Source organism: Ochotona princeps, chromosome 1 (genome assembly GCF_030435755.1).
Source record: "Ochotona princeps isolate mOchPri1 chromosome 1, mOchPri1.hap1, whole genome shotgun sequence".
Taxonomy (NCBI): Eukaryota; Metazoa; Chordata; class Mammalia; order Lagomorpha; family Ochotonidae; genus Ochotona; species Ochotona princeps.
In genome coordinates, this window is record NC_080832.1 from 172,430,298 (window position 1) to 172,443,732 (window position 13,435).

General features: G+C 45.0%; 1 pseudogene; it reads left to right on the forward strand.

Moving 5' to 3' along the window:
- Nucleotides 1-2,249: 2,249 nt before the first annotated feature.
- On the forward strand, nucleotides 2,250-9,278 carry LOC131481537 (ubiquitin carboxyl-terminal hydrolase 8-like; annotated as a pseudogene).
- The last annotated feature ends 4,157 nt before the right edge of the window (nucleotides 9,279-13,435 follow it).

Below are 13,435 nucleotides of genomic sequence, written 5' to 3' on the forward strand. Positions count from 1 at the left end.
GCATTAAGCATAGTGTTTGAACACATAGTTTGCTTGAGAGCTGCCTGTGAGCCTGATGGTGTGTGAAGTCATTGAGCCAATGGAGTTTTTCTGCCACACGTACCACTTGGTTGATTCTTTTTCAATATGCAATTCAGCAGCATGCAGTGTTGCTTGATGGAATTAGCTCTTACAACAACATTTGCGTCTCGAGGCTTTGTATTTCAGGGTAGTTGAAAACGGCTTACGCGCTGAATTAGATTCTGAATGTTGAGTTGGTGGCATGAGGAACCCACCTGTCGAGGCTTCGTTTGTGTGGGTGGTCACTAAGCTGCATTTCAGGACAATGCACTCAAAAGGCATTAAGCATAGTGTGTGAACACGTAGTTTGCTTGAGAGCTGCCTGTCAGCCTGATGGTGTGTGAAATTAGTGAGGCAAATGGAGTTGTTCTGCTACAAGAACCACTCGGCTGATTGTTCTTCAACAAGCAATTCAGCAACATGTAGTGTTGCTTGATGGAATTAGCTCTTACATCAATATTTGCGTCTAGAGCCTTTGTATTTAGGGCTAGTTGAATACGGCTTTGGCGCTGAAGTGGTTTCCGAATGTGGAGTTGTTGGCATGTGAAACTCGTCTTTGGAGCCTTCCTTTGTGTTGGATGTTCACCAAGCTGCATTTCAGGACAATGCACTCAAACAACATTAAGCATAGTGTGTGAATACGTAGTCTGCTTGAGAGCTGCCTGTCAGCATGATGGTGTGTGAAGTCAGTGAGCCAAATGCATTTGTTCTCTCATAAGAACCACAGGGCCGATTCTTCTTCAATTTGCAATTCAGCAACATGCAGTGTTGCTTGATGGAATTAGCTCTAACTACAGCATTTGCATCTAAAGCCTTTGGCTTTAGGGCTAGCTGAAAGCGGCTTTGGCACTGAAGTTGATTGTGAATGTGGAGTTGGTGGCATGTGAAACCCGCCTGTGGAGACTTCGTTTGTGTGGGATGCTCTCTAAGCTGCATTTCAGGACAATGCACTCAAACGGCATTAAGCATAGTGTGTGCAGACGTAGTTTGCTTTACAGCTGTTTGTCAGCCTGATGGTGTGTGAAGTCAGTGAGGCAAATGGAGTTGCTCTCACAGTAGAGCCACTCGGCTGATTCTTCTTTAATATGCAATTATGCAACATGCAGTGTTGCTTGATGGAATTGGCTCTAACAAGAGCATTTGAGTCTATAGCCCCTGTATTTAGGGCTAGCCAAAAAGGGCTTTGGCGCTGAGTGGCTTCTGAATGTGGAGTTGGTGGCAAGTGAAACCTGCTGTGGAGCATTCGTTTGTGTGGGATGCTCAGCAAGCTGCATTTCAGGACAATGCACTCAAACGGCATTAAGAATACTGGGCGAAATCTGACTTTGCTTGAGAGCTGCCTGTCAGCTTGATGGTGTGTTAAGTCAGTGAGCCAAATGGAGTTGTTTTTGCACAAGAACCACTCGGCTGATTCTTCTTCAATATGCAATTCAGCAACATGCAGTGTTGCTTGATGGAATTAGCTCCTACAGCAGCATTTGCCTCTTGAATTTTGTATTTAGGGCTAGCTGAAATGGTGTAGGCATTGAAGTGGTTTCTGAATGTGGAGTTGGTGGCATGTGAAAGCTGCCTGTGGACCCTTCTTTTGTGCGGAATGCTCACCAAGCTGCATTTCAGGACAATGCACTCAAATGGCATTAGGCAAACTGTGCGAAAAAAGTTTGCCTGAGAGCTGCCTGTCAGCCTGATGGTGTGTGAAGTCAGTGAGCCAAATGCATTTGTTCTCGCACAAGATCCACTCGGCTGATCATTCTTTAATATGCAATTCAGCAACATGCAGTGTTGCTTGATGCAATTAGCTCTTACAGGAGCATTTGCATCTATAGCCTTTGTATTTAGGGCTAATTGAAAACAGCTTTGGTGCTGAAGTGTTTTCTGGATGCAGAGTTGGTGGCATGTGAAACCCGCCTGTGGGCCTTCGTTTGTGTGGGATGCTCACCAAGCTGCATTTCAGGACAATGCACTCAAACGGGCTTAAGCATAGTGTGTGAACACATAGTTTGCTTAGGAGCTGCCTGTCAGCCTGATGGTGTGTGAAGTCAGTGAGCCAAATGGAGTTGCTCTCGCATAAGATCCACTCGGCTGATTCTTCTTCAATATGCTATTCAGCAACATGCAGTGTTGCTTGATGGAATTAGCTCTTACAGCAACATTTGTGTCTAGATCCTTTGTATTTAGAGCTAGCCGAAATGGGCTTTGGTACTGAAGTGGTTTCTGAATGTGAAGTTGCTGGCATGGGAAACCTGCCTGTGGACCCTTCTTTTGTGCGGAATGCTCACCAAGCTGCATTTCAGGACAATGCGCTCAAATGGCATTAGGCAAACTGTGCGAGAAAAAAGTTTGCCTGAGAGCTGCCTGTCAGCCTGATGGTGTGTGAAGTCAGTGAGCCAAATGGAGTTGTTCTGGCACAAGAAGCAGTCGGCTGATTCTTCTAAAATATGCAATTCAGCAACATGCAATGTTGCTTGATGGAATTAGCTCTTACTGCAGCATTTGCATCTCGAATCTTTATATTTAGAGCTAGCCGAAATGGGCTTTGGCGCTGAATTGGGTTCTGAATGTGGAGTTGGTGGCATGTGAAAGCTGCCTGTGGAGTCTTCGTTTGTGTGGGATGCTCACCAAGCTGCATTTCAGGACAGTGCACTCAAATGGCATTTATCAAACTGTGCGAAATATAAGTTTGCCTGAGAGCTGCAAGTCAGCCTGATGGTGTGTGAATTCAGTGAGCCAAAATGGAGTTGTTCTCGCACAAGAACCACTCGGCTGATTCTTCTTCAATATGCAATTCAGCAACATGCAGCGTTGCTTGATGTAATTAGCTGTTATAACAACATTTGTGTCTAGAGCATATGTTTTTAGAGCTTTCAGAAAACGGCTTTTGCGCTGAAGTGGTTTCTGAATGTGGAGTAGGTGGTATGGGAAACCCGCCCATATAGCCTTCGTTTGTGTGGTATGCTCACCAATCTGCATTTCAGAACAATGCAATCAAACGGCATAAATCATAGTGTGTGAACACGTAGTTTGCTTGAGAGCTGCCTGTCAGCCTGATGGTGTGTGAAGTCAGTGAGCCAAATGGAGTTGTTCTCCCACGCGAACCACTCGACTGATTCTTTCTCAATATGTAATTCAGCAACATGCACTCTTGCTTGATGGAACGATCTCTTACATCAACATTTGCATCTAGATTCTTTGTATTTAGTGCTAGCTGAAAAGGGCTTTGGCGCGGAAGTGGTTTCTGAATGTGGAGCTGGTGGCATGTGAAACAAGGCTGTGGAGCCTTCGTTTGTGTGGATGCTCAGCCAGCCTCATTTCAGGACAATGTTCTCAAACATTATTACGTACCTAAGTTTGCTTGAGAGCTGCATGTCAGCCTGATGGTGTGTGAAGTCTGTGATCCAAATGGAGTTGTTATCGCTCAAGTACCACTCGGCTGATTCTTCTTCAATATGAAATTCAGCAACATGCGGTGTTGCTCGATGGAATTAGCTCTTACAGCAACATTTGCCTATAAAGCCTTTGTGTTTAGGGCTAGCTGAAAAGAGCTTTCGTGCTGAAGTGTTTTCTGAATGTGGAGTTGGTGGCATGTGAAAGCTGCCTGTGGAGCCTTCGTTTGTGTTGGGTGCTCACCAAGCTGCATTTCAGGACAATGCAATCAAACGGCATTAAGCATACTGTGCAAAATCTAGGTTTGCTTGAAAGCTGCCTGTCAGCCTGATGGTGTGTGTAGTCAGTGAGCCAAATGGAGTTGTTCTCGCACAAGAACCACTCAGCTGATACTTCATCAATATGCAATTCGGCACCATCAATTCTGCTTGATTGAATTAGCTCTTACAACAACATATGCATTGAGATCCTTTGTAATTAGGGCTAGATGAAAAGGGCATTGGCGCTGAAGTGATTTCTTAATGTGGAGTTGGTGGCATGTGAAACCCGCCTGTGGAGCCTTCGTTTGTGTGTGATGCTAACCAAGCTGCATTTCGGGCTAATGCATTCAACCGGCCTTAAGCATAATGTGTGAACATGTAGTTTGCTTGAGAGCTGCCTGTCAGCCTGATGGTGCGTGACATCAGTGAGCCAAATGGAATTGTTCTCGCACAAGAACCATTCAGCTGATGTTTCTTCAATATGCAATTCAGTAAATGCAGTGTTTCTCGATGGAATTAGTTCTTACAACAACATTTACATCTATATCCTTTTTCATTAAGGCTCGCTGAATACAGCTTTTGCGCTGGAGTGTTTTTTGAATGTGGAATTGGTGGCATGTGCAACCTGCCTGTGGAGCCCTCGTTTGTGTGGGATGCTTACCAAGCTGCATTTCAGGACAATGCCCTCAAACGTCATTAAGCATAGTGTGTGAACACATAGTTTGCTTGAGAGCTGCCTGTGAGCCTGTTATTGTGTGAAGTCAGTTGCAGGCGCCGGTCTCCAAGGGATTAACTCCACAGCTTAGCTTGTTTCTCAGAGTGTAACAGTATTGGCAATTTTGGCCTGATACATCTAGCCACTGGCTTAACCGCAAGTTCCTGCTTCCTATTTGTCAAGTTATCTACCCAGGGATTTAGTGTGACCACTTGAGGACTGAATAAACACTTTGAGGAGCTAGGCAGAGTATAAAAGAAAGCCTGGAGTTGCAATAAAGATCCATCTATCATCAATCAGCAGTTGTATTGTCTTGTTTGTTGTCTTTTTTGTAACCCTAGTCCCTCCACTCTGCTCGGTGTACGTGGCACTTGTGTGTTGCCAACATCTGGAAGTCCCACCGAGATTGAGAAAGAGAGTATACGAGGAAGGGTCGTCCTGGTAGGCTGGCCAGCTGATTCTCGTAAGTGGGACATATTGTAAGACTCCCCTAAACTTGTAGGAGAGGGAGTTTCATTTTGAAATATAGTCAGGTTTTAGCTTTATTTTGAAATATAGTTAGGTTTTAGACATATTTTGAAATATAACTAGGTTTTGGATTTATTTTGTAATTTTTCCATTTATTTAAAAGTATAGTCATCTTTTACATTTATTTTGAAGTATAGTTAGGTCTTGGTCTTTAATTTATCTGTGAAAAGGACAATAAAATGGGTTCTGTGTTCTCCCAGGATAAATTGGCCACCGAGGTTGAAGAACTTCTACATCAACTGGGGATGCCAGTTAAAATTAAGATGATTAGAAATTTTGTTAAAGCCATTCAATCTAGTAGTCCTTGGTTTATTGTTTCAGGCAACTTGAGTATTCCCGATTGGTGACAGCTTAAGGCCTATTTACAATCCTGTTTACAAAAAGACCCAGATAATTTCCCCATTGTTAACTTTTCTTTGTGGCGCTTAGTCTGTGATTCATTATTTACTGATAAAGTGAAAGTTGAGAGACAGTTAAGAGAAGTACAGACTACTTTTGAAGCAATCCAGGGGTGGGAAAGTTCTACGGTCCTTGGAAGCCTGGAATTAGGCGGCCTCGAGTGAGACCACCCCAAGTGAGACCTCTTCTTTAGAGGAGAGTGAGGTCTCTTCTTTAGAGGAGACTGAAGCCTCTTCTTCATATGAGAAAGAGGCCTCATTTAGGAAGAGAGTGAGGACGAATGAGATGAGCAGGTTTTCTTAAAGTGGAAAATTAAGGATAAAGAGAAGGTTTTCGTAAAGCGGGAAATTAGAGCCATTAAAAGAAAGTTAAAGAAAGCAGGAATAGGTGCATGTTCCTCTGGCAAATTGCCCAGTTCCAGACCACCAACATATGTCCCTAATTTTGTGACCCCTACCGCTCCTCCTGAGGAGGAAGCCGTGGGCCATTCACCCAATAATTACCCCCAGCGGCCATGGAGTGACGTCCTCACTGATCAGCCGGTGGGTGGGGTTCGGTGCTTCCCTATAATAGAGGTCTCAGTTCAAGGAGGTCCCCCTCACCGGGAGCATCAGCCCCTTCAATTTAAAGACCTCAAAAATGTAAAGCAGGCTGTTAAAGATTATGGTGCCCAGGCACCCTTTACTCTTGCACTCATAGAATCCTTTTCGAGTTTGAATCTTTCTCCTAGTGATTGGATGCAATTGTGCTGCTCTGCTCTCGATGGTGGTGACTTTCTCCTATGGAGAGGGGACTTTCAAGATAGGTGCAGATTTTTTGCTGAGCAGAATGTGGCTGGGGGACATGCAGATCGAAGCCTTGAAATGCTTACTGGCACTGGACCTTTTGAGGGCATCCAACAACAAGTTAATTATGACCTAGGAGTTTATGCTCAGATAGCAAATGAAGCCCTTGGAGCCTGGAAGGCCTTACCTAACGCTAATACAGGAGACCAGCTTTCCAAGGTCTTGCAAGGCCCTACAGAACCTTTTCAAGAATTTGTGGACCGTATTCTGCAGGTTGCTACGAAGATCTTTGGTAATGTGGAACCAGCAATGCCAGTAATTAAGCATATAGCCTTTGAGAATGCTAATAAATATTGCCAGGATGCTCTCAGGTCCCACAGAGATAAGTCCCTGCATGATTATCTCAAAATTTGCAGACATATTGACTCCACCCATGCCCTTGGGCAAGTGATAGCAGCCACTGTTCAACACCCTCAGCCCCACCCTAGGGCACCTCCCAAAACCTGTTTCAGATATGGACAGCCTGGACATTTTAAAAAACAGTGCCCCAAAATTCTGCCACAAGGAAGATCACCCGCGCAATCCTTGCAGGCCCCAGATCTTTGTCCAAGATGCCATAAAGGCTATCATTGGAGCAGTGATTGCAGGTCCAGATATGATGCCCAAGGCAATCCCCTATTGGGAAACGGGGTCAGGGGCCCGCTCCTGGTCCCCAACCTCAGGTGTACGGAGCAAAGCAGACACCTGTAACCTCTGGAACAGCACAGACTCCTTCCAGAGTCCCTCTCCCATGGCAAGGAACACCGACATTTCAACCCTCCTCAGAGCAACACCAGGTAGCGCAGGACTAGACCTCTGTGCCACCTCTGGAGAGGTATTGATCCCGCTCCTGGTGCCCCAACGGATAAAAACAGGAGTCAGGGGCCCCTTGCCTAGGAATACCTTGGGCCTGATCCTAGGAAGAAGAAGTGCTACTATGCATGGAATGAGAGTACTCCCTGGAGTGATAGGTGAGGATACCCCCGCAGAAATAGAAGTCATGGCAGAATCAGCCAAAGGCACTATAATCATTCCACCAGGATCTAGATTTGCCCAGCTGATCTTGATCCCAAAGGTTCCAACTGACAACCCCATTCTTAAGAGAGGTAGACAAGGAGGATTTGGAGATTCTGGCACCTTGGCATGTTGGGTCTCCGACATGCAAACCCGAACCACCTTACAGTTCGAGATAGAAGGGAGAAAATTCACAGGTTTACTTGATACCGGGGCTGCGAGTACAGTTATATCCCAGGCACAGTGACCAAGTTCCTGGCCATTAGAGGCCACCCCAACCATTCTCCAAGGGATAGGAACTTCTCAGCCACAGAAAAGTGCCACGTTGTTAAGGTGGAAGGATCAAGAGGGGCATTCAGTAGTTTTCCAGCCGTATGTCTTACCACATATTCCTATCAATCTGTGGGGATGAGATTTGTTGAGTGCCATGAATGTTGTATTGACCTCTCAGCCTGTGCCAAATATGCTTAATAGACAGGGATAGTTTCCTTTAAAAGGTTTGGGCAGACATCTTCAAGGTGACTCCCAACCAGTCTGTGATAGGGGGAAAAGATGCAGAACACCTGAAGTGCAGAAAAAGTCCATGGGAGACTTGCCCCCTGCATCAGTGACCGGAGATTCAAGTTCAGGCAAGGCTCAACTAGAACATTTGACAAGAGCAAGAAGTGAAGAAATGGGGAGGATTGTGCTAGGACTGCCTTCCGACTGGGCCAAGTTTCTTGACCCAATCACTGGACCCTTTCGTTATCATTCACCCACCAACACTGTTCATACCCACCGGAAATAGCTCCTTCATCTGCACCTCCTTCCACCCCTGCAATTCATAAAGCCAGGCCACAGATTCCTGCTGAATGGGATAGGGAACCGTCCAAACTGAAGCGCTCCTACTCCTCCCCAGATATAACCCAGGTCATCCAAGAAGAAGAGATTAGGAAGCCAACAATGACTCCAACAGTTAATCGGGAAAATAAGTCGACATCCTATCCTAAAGCTGAGATCTCGAGACTTTCTGCTTCTCAGATTCGCAACCTCAATCCTGTGTTTGGAGGCTCTGGACCAGCTCTCACAGGACTCTGTAATCTAGGAAACACTTGTTACATGAACTCAATACTGCAGTGCCTGTGTAATGTTCCGCATTTGGCGGACTACTTCAACCAAAACTGTTACCAGGATGATATTAACCAGTCAAATTTATTGGGGCATAAAGGTGAAGTGGCTGAAGAATTTGGAATAATCATGAAAGCTCTGTCGATGGGGCAGTATAGATATATCAGTTCAAAAGTCTTTAAAATCACCATTGGGAAAATTAACGATCAGTTCGCAGGGTACAGCCAGCAAGATTTCCAGGAACTGCTCCTGTTCCTCATGGATGGTCTCCATGAAGATCTAAAGAAAGCTGATAATCGGAAGAGACATAAAGAAGAAAATAATGATCATCTCGATGACTTTAAGGCTGCAGAATACACTTGGCAAAAGCACAAGCAGCTCAATGAATCTATTATTGTCGCACTTTTTCAGGATCAGTTCAAATCCACAGTACATTGCCTCACCTGTCACAAAAAGTCCAGGAATTTTGAGGCCTTCATGTATTTGTCTCTACCACTAGCATCCACAAGTAAATGTACGCTTCAGGATTGCCTTAGATTATTTTCCAAAGAAGAGAAACTTACAGATAACAACAGATTCTATTGCAGTCATTGCAGTGCTCGCCATGACTCCTCAAAAAAGATAGAAATCTGGAAACTGCCACCTGTGCTGTTGGTGCATTTGAAACGTTTTTCCTATGATGGCAGGCGGAAGCAAAAATTACAGACATCTGTGGACTTCCCATTAGAAAATCTTGACTTGTCACAGTATGTCATTGGCCCAAAGAACAACTTGAAGAAATATAACTTGTTTTCTGTTTCAAATCACTACGGCGGACTGGATGGAGGCCACTACACTGCCTACTGTAAAAATGCAGCAAGACAGCAGTGGTTCAAGTTTGATGATCATGAAGTTTCCGACATCTCTGTTTCTTCTGTGAAATCTTCCGTGGCTTACATCCTCTTTTATACTTCACTGGGATCATGAGCAACTGATGTAGCCACATAAGGATGTGGCTCATGACGTAGGTGATGAGCTAATTACTTTTTAAAAGGCTCAGCAACGCAACTCTTGAAACACTTACAAAGGTAATGGATAGGTAAAGCTGGACATGTAGAGGAATTCTGGAACCATAAGAGCTGTGTTACTAGCCCTATAGAAGTCAGACCAGTGCTACTATCAAAAAGAGGCAAAAATTTTCTAGTTTGCTCCAAAGTTAAGGTATTAATTGGACCCATCCCCTATGATTCCCAACAGGTGGTATGGATGCAGAATAATATTGATGATTGGTCTGTCTTTTGTGCTCCCATTGTTTACAGGCCTTTGCCTATACAGAGGTCCCCAAACAAATTAAGACCGATAATGGACAGGCCTATGTTAGCCAGGGTTTTGAGAAGTTCTGCCAAGATTTTAATATAACTCATAAAACAGGCATCTCTTATAATCTTCAGGGTCAAGCCATTGTTGAACGTGCCAACCGCACCCTTAAAGTTTATCTAGAAAAAATAAAGAAAGGGGATGTGGCTGAGCATTGCAGCTCACCCCATTCCTTACTGGCATTTGCAATCTATGTGTTAAATTTTTTAACTGTCACTAATGATGTAGCTCCTGCAGAGCGCCATTGGCTTCACCCTGCTAATGAGAATAAAGGCCAAGTAAAATGAAAGATCTGGCCACAAATAAATGGTGGGGACCAGATCTAGTACTAACATGGGGGCGAGACTCCGTTTGTGTTTTTCCCCAGGATGAAGAAACACCTAGATGGGTTCCTGAGAGACTTCTCCAACTCAGTATGATGCAGATCTCCAGTTACTCCCCAATTTACCATCATATATGTGTTACCCCTGTGAAATGGCATTTAACTGGCAGCATGGATGTTTTAGGAACAAAGCGGAATATTGGCCATGGGGCCGATGGTCATAGCCATGATTGCAGTACAGTTTACTCTTCTTTGCCGCCTATGCAGGCAACAAGCGTGGGAGCAGGTCATTATTTGACAAACCATGATGGCTTAAGCTGTGGAAAAAGTTTGGTTGAACAAGGTGTGATGGGAGGCCAGAGACGGGTAAGATCTGGCAGCGCTGATGACCAACCTAAGACAGGGATTCCACAGGTGGGGCTCCCCATGATGGGTAAGGCGTCAACTGACTGCTGGACAACCTAAGACAGGCGTCCATTAAAAAAACAAAAACAGGGGGACATGCAGGCCCCGGTCTCCCAAGGATTAACTAGACAGCTTAGCTTGTTTCTCAGAGGGAAACAGGATGAGCAATTTTGGCCTGATACATCTAGCCACTGGCTTAACCGCAAGTTCCTGCTTCCTATTTGTCAAGTTATCTGTCAAGGAATTGGATAAACACTGGGAGGAACTCACGGGAATTAGGGTGGCCACTAGAGGATTGGATAAACACTGGGAGAAACTAAAGGGATTTAGGGTGGCCACTACTGGGAGGAACTTGAGGATTTAGGGTGGCCTATTGAGGACTGGTTAAACACTGGGAGGAGGAAGGGAGAGTATAAAAGAAATCCTGGAATTGCAATAGAGAGCAATCTGTCATCGATCTGCATTCTGTGTACTGCGTGCTGTGTTGTCTGTGTTGTAACATTAGTCCCTCCACTCGGCTTGGGGTACCTGGCGACCTGGGCGCTGCCAACATGAAATCTGAATGTGGAGCCTTCTTAGGTGTGGGATGCTCACCAAGCTGCATTTCAGGACAATGCACTCAAATGGCATTAAGGATACTGTGCAAAATCTGAGTTTGCTTGAGAGCTGCCTGTCAGCCTGATGGTGTGTGAAGTCAGTGAGCCAAATGGAGTTGTTCTCCCACAAGAACCACAGGGCCGATTCTTCTTCAATATGCAATTCAGCAACATGAAGTGTTGCTTGATGGAATTAGCTCTTACAGCAACATTTGCGTCAAGAGCCTTTGTATTTAGGGCCAGCAGAAAACGGCTTTGGTGCTGAAGTGGTTTCTGAAAGTGAAGTTGGTGGCATGTGAAACCCGGTTGTGCAGCCTTCGTTTGTGTGGGATGCTCACTAAGCTGCATTTCAGGACAGTGTACTCAAACGGCATGAAGCATAGTGTGTGAACATGTAGTTTCCTTGAGAGCTGCCTGTCAGCCTGATGGTGTGTGAAATTAGTGAGGCAAATGGAGTTGATCTGCCACAAGAACCACTCTGCTGATTCTTCTTCAATATGCAAGTCAGCAACATGCAGTGTTGCTTGATGGAATTAGTTCTCACAGCAATATTTGCATCTAGAGCCTTTGTATTTAGGGCTAGGTGAAAATGGCTTAGGCGCTGAAGTGGTTTCTGAATGTGGAGTTGGTGGCATGTGAAACCCGCCTGTGGAGCCTTCGTTTCTGTGGGATGCTCAAAGAGCTGCATTTCAGGACAATGCACTCAAACGGCGTTAAGCATAGTGTGTGAACACGTAGTTTTTTGAGAGCTGCCTGTCTGCCTGATGATGTGTGAAATCATTGAGCCAAATGGAGTTGTTCTGCCATAAGAACCACAGGGCCGATTCTTCTTCAATTTGCGATTCAGCAACATGCAGTGTTGCTTGATGGACTTAGATCTTACAGCAACATTTGCGTTTATAGCCTTTGTATTTAGGGATATCTCTAAACGGCTTTGGTGCTGAAGTGGTTTCTGAATGTGAAGTTGGTGGCATGTGAAATCCGCCTGTGGAGCCTTCGTTTGTGTGGAATGCTCACCAAGCTGCATTTCAGGACAATGCACTCAAACGGCATTAAGCAAAGTGTATCAACACGCAGTTTGCTTGAGAGCTGCGTGTCAACCTGATGGTGTGTGAAGTCAGTGCGCCAAATGGAGTTGTTCTCGCACAAGAACCACTGTCCTGATTCTTCTTCAATATGCAATTCAGCAACATGCAGTGTTGCTTGATGGAATTAGCACTTACAGCAACATTTGCATCTAGAGCCTTTGTATTTCGGGCTAGCTGAAAACAGCTTTGGTGCTGACGAGGTTTCTGAATGTGAAGTTGGTGGCATGTGAAACCTGCCTGTAGTGCCTTCGTTTGTGGGGCATGCTCACCAAGCTGCATTTCAGAACAGTGCACTCAAAAGGCACTAAGCATACTGTGGGAAATCTGACAGTGTTTAGGAGCTGCCAGTTAGCCTGATGGTGTGTTAAGTTAGTGAGCCAAATGGAGTTGTTTTCCCACGAGAACCACTCGGCTGATTCTTCTTCAATATGCAATTCTGCAGCTTGCAGTGTTGCTTGATGGAATTAGCTCTTACAGCAACATTTGCGTCTAGAGCCTTTGTATTTAAGGGTAGATGAAAACGGCATAAGCGCTGAAGTGGATTCTGAAAGTTGAGTTGGTGGCATATGAATCCCGTCTGTAGAGCCTTTGTTTGTGTGGGATGCTCACCAAGCTGCATTTCAGGACAATGCACTCAAACGGCATTAAGCATAGTGTGCGAAATCTAAGTTTTCTTGAGAGCTGCCTGTCAGCCTGATGGTGTGTGAAGTCAGTGAGCCAAATGGAGTTGTTCTCGCACAAGAACCACTCGGCTGATTCTTCTTCAATATGCAATTCAGCAACATGCAGTGTTGCTTGATGGAATTAGCTCTTACACCAACATCTGCATCTAGAGCCTTTGTATTTAGGGCTAGCTGAAAAGGGCTTTGGCGCTGAAGTGCTTTCTGAATGTGGAGTTGGTGGCATGAAAAAGCTGCCTGTGGAGCTCTCGTTTGTTAGGGATGCTCACCAAGCTGCATTTCAGGACAATGCACTCAAAGAACATTAACCATTCTGTGCAAAATCTGAATTTGCTTGAGAGCTGCCTGTCAGAATGATGGTGTGTGATGTCAGTGAGCCAAATGGAGTGATTCTCCCACAAGAAAACTCGGCTGAATCTTCTTCAATATGCAATTCAGCAACATTCAGTGTTGCTTGATGTTATTAATTCTTACAGCAACATTTGCGTCAGGAGCCTTTGTTTTGAGGGCAAGCTGAAAACGGCTATGGCGCTGAAGTGGTTTCTGAATGTGGAGTTGGTGGCATGAGAAACCCTCCTGTGGAGCCTTTGTTTGTGTAGGGTGCTCAACAAGCTGCATTTCAGGACAATGCACTCAAACGGCATTAAGCATAGTGTGTGAACATGTAGTTTGCTTGAGAGCTCTCTGTCAGCCTGAT